The sequence below is a fragment of the Lissotriton vulgaris genome, unplaced genomic scaffold (assembly GCF_964263255.1).
Source record: "Lissotriton vulgaris unplaced genomic scaffold, aLisVul1.2 SCAFFOLD_464, whole genome shotgun sequence".
Lineage (NCBI taxonomy): Eukaryota > Metazoa > Chordata > Amphibia > Caudata > Salamandridae > Lissotriton > Lissotriton vulgaris.
This window is the reverse complement of record NW_028246675.1, coordinates 622,915-626,455: the sequence shown is the minus strand read 5'-3', so window position 1 is coordinate 626,455 and position 3,541 is coordinate 622,915.

The window sequence follows — 3,541 nt, the reverse complement described above, 5'->3', positions numbered from 1 at the left end:
GAAGCTCAAGCTCAAAGATTCAAGCTGCAGCAACTTAGTCGTACCAAATGTTTTATGTTTCAAATATTCGTATTGTTTTTGATTGTTTCTGCATTAATGGCGGGTGGGGTGTATTACACAATGTCTTACTTCTTACCTTCTGCTACACCTACTCCTACTCCTGACCCTAAACTTACCTCCACTGCTTCTCCTCATTCTTTTCATACCTTACCTGAACACGAGCAGGCTAGACGTGCAGAATTCCGCAACAATTCCTTTATTCAGCTCCTCCATCAGCATCAGTTAGTGGTTAACACTACTAATTGTTGGGTGTGTGGGTTGATGCCACATACTACGGATAAGGGAATACCATATCTGGTGTTGCCGTATAGTTCCCAAGGGTCTGCTCGAGCATTTCAAACAATGTTTCGAAGCGCACTAGGTTTCCACCCCATTCGAGAACCACGCTCCCCCTACTCCGGTCCTACCTCGTATCAAAAACCTTTGTCTATAGCAATAGAGGATTTAGATAGTGATATCTATGATCCCTCGCTTATTCCTGAAGAAGAGGTACAAGCCTACAGGGTCCTGAGTAGAGGCGAGTATAGCGTGTTCACTAGTGAAAAACAGCTCAAAAGCTCACCTCCGATATGGGTCGTACCCAACATTGGTAATTTTTGTCTCATAGGTCGTGGCCGAAGATCGAAAGCCCGACTTGGAGAGAGTGCTTGCACTGAAAATTACATTCTGCCGATGGTCTCGTCCCCTGTGTTTCTGGCTGCCAAGGGTACATACTTTATCTGCCATGATCGTGCGTATGCATGGTTGCCCTCTGACTTTATGGGCTCATGTTTTATCGCAAATCTGTTGCCTCCGACGTTTACTGTAGATGCAGATTATCACAAGACTAGAGTTGTGAGAGGCGTAATTAGCGAAGAGGACACTGCCGGTCAAGAGGCAGGAGACTTTTTCAAGGGTTTCCTCCCGTTTTGGGGACCTATGGTTAATAGTAGGAACCTGAGACAGTTGACTCGAGTGGTGGAATCGACAGCTAACATTACTGCCAGTGCCCTTGGTAATATCACCACAGAACTTCAGGCGGATAGACTTATGACGTTACAAAACCGTATGGTTTTAGACGTGATCTTAGCAGATCGTGGTGGGGTATGTAAGGTGATCCATTCGAGCTGCTGTATTTTCATTCCTGATAACGCTCCGACCGTTTATCAAGCCATCTCGAAGTTGCATAAGATCTCCGAATCCATACACGTGGATGTAGGGGATTGGACGCTACTTGGGTGGTTTTGGGGCCTGATGTCGACTTGGGGTTGGAAGATTCTGATGATCGTCGGAGTTGTCGTGGCGTTCCTGTTCACGTGTTGCCTTTGTGTGCAGTGCGGTCCTGCCTTATGTGGCCTCTGTGCTACAACGTGTATGAGACAGCCGCCTGTTACCAAGGGGACTCGGTTGGACAGAGCTATGCTACAGCAACATCTAGATGGTCTGATGAATATTGAGTATGATTCCGACTAGTGCTTGCCTACATGAGGGCAAAAGGAGTGTCTGAGGTTCCGTGATAATTGTAAGTGGTGTTTTCGACTCGCACGAATATGGTCGAGTCTGGTATCTATGAACCGCAAATGACGAGTTTAGTGGGTGTACGCAGTTTCGATGCGCTAACCTAAACCGTTCGTTTGTTACGTGGGTATTTCTATCTGTACCCACGGGTTCCATCTTAGATACGACATCCATTTTGTCTCTTGCCCTCAAGTAGCCAGCGAGCGGACGCTGTCCGCTTCGCGACCCTGGGACTCCCAAGATATTTGCGGAAGACACATGTCCTTTGTAAGTGTCTTTATGATGAGGGGGATGATACTGTAAGGCAGATGGCCCCGCTCGAGGCTCATCTCGTCGTGCCGGTTTATTGTCTTAGCCGTGCATCTCATTAGGCACGTCCCTTTGATGCCTGTATCTCGTGTTTCTCGATACTTCCCTTTTACACCCTTTCCGATCTCCCCACTGTCCCCGTCTTCCTCTACACCTGTCCTTGTTCCTATTTTGATCTGTTTTACTGCCAATTGGAATGCACTAATGTTGGGAAGATGGGTTTTTACAGTTGGGAACCGCCAAATGTTTCCGCACTTATGTTCTGGGCCTTGTGTGTATCAAAGTGACCAAAGCGACCCCTCTGGGGGATAATTGTGGGAACCGGGTCATAAACTTTTGTGTTCAATATAACTCTATGGGAAAATCATGTATAAAAGGAGCGATCCGCAGAACCGATTTGAAGCAGTCACTCTGAACTACACTGGTTGTACTTCCGTGATTTCTGTGTTTCCCTGCAGCAAATAAACCTTGAATCTTTGACGCCGAAGGAAGTGTCCCGTGTCTCTGTGATTCGTACGCCGGAACAGGTTACCCACGAAGGTTTCAGGTGTTGTGCCCTGGCACCGCTGGGTTCTAAATAACCCAGTCCTTCAGAGGGCGATGCCTCCGCAGTGACAGTAGCTGCTAGAATGATGTCACTGCCCTAAGGTGATGTCACAGCAACCGCCCCAAGGGTGATGCTTCCGCTGTGACAGTAGCTGCTAGGATGATGTCACTGCCCTAGGGTGATGTCACTGCAGTCGCTGCCGCTCCAAGGGCGGTGCCTCCACTGTGACAGTAGCTCCTAGGATGATGTCATTGCTCTAAGGTGATGTCACTGCAGTCGCTGCCGCCCGAGGGCGATGCCTCCGCAGTGACAGTAGCTGCTAGGATGATGTCACTGCCCTAGGGTGATGTCACTGCAGTCGCTGCCGCTCCAAGGGCGGTGCCTCCACTGTGACAGTAGCTCCTAGGATGATGTCATTGCTCTAAGGTGATGTCACTGCAGTCGCTGCCGCTCCAAGGGCGATGCCTCCGTAGTGACAGTAGCTACTAGGATGATGTCACTGCTCTAAGGTGATGTCACTGCAGTCGCTGCCGCCCGAGGGCGATGCCTCCGCTGTGACAGTAGCTGCTAGGATGATGTCACTGCCCTAGGGTGATGTCACTGCAGTCGCTGGCTCTCCAAGGGCGGTGCCTCCACTGTGACAGTAGCTCCTAGGATAATGTCACTGCTCTAAGGTGATGTCACTGTAGTCGCAGCCGCCCTGAGGGTGATGCCTCCGCAGTGACAGTTGCTGCTAGGATGATGTCACTGCCCTAGGGTGATGTCACTGCAGTCGCTGCCGCTCCAAGGGCGGTGCCTCCACTGTGACAGTAGCTCCTAGGATGATGTCACTGCCCTAAGGTGATGTCACTGCAGTCGCAGCCGCCCCGAGGGTGATGCCTCTACAGTGACAGTAGCTGCTAGGATGATGTCACTGCCCTAAGGTGATGTCACTGCAGTCGCAGCCGCCCGAGGGCGATGCCTCCGCAGTGACAGTAGCTGCTAGGATGATGTCACTACCCTAAGGTCATGTCACAGCAACCGCCCCAAGGGTGATGCTTCCGCTGTGACAGTAGCTGCTAGGATGATGTCACTGCCCTAGGGTGATGTCACTGCAGTAGCGGCCGCTCCAAGGGCGGTGCCTCCACT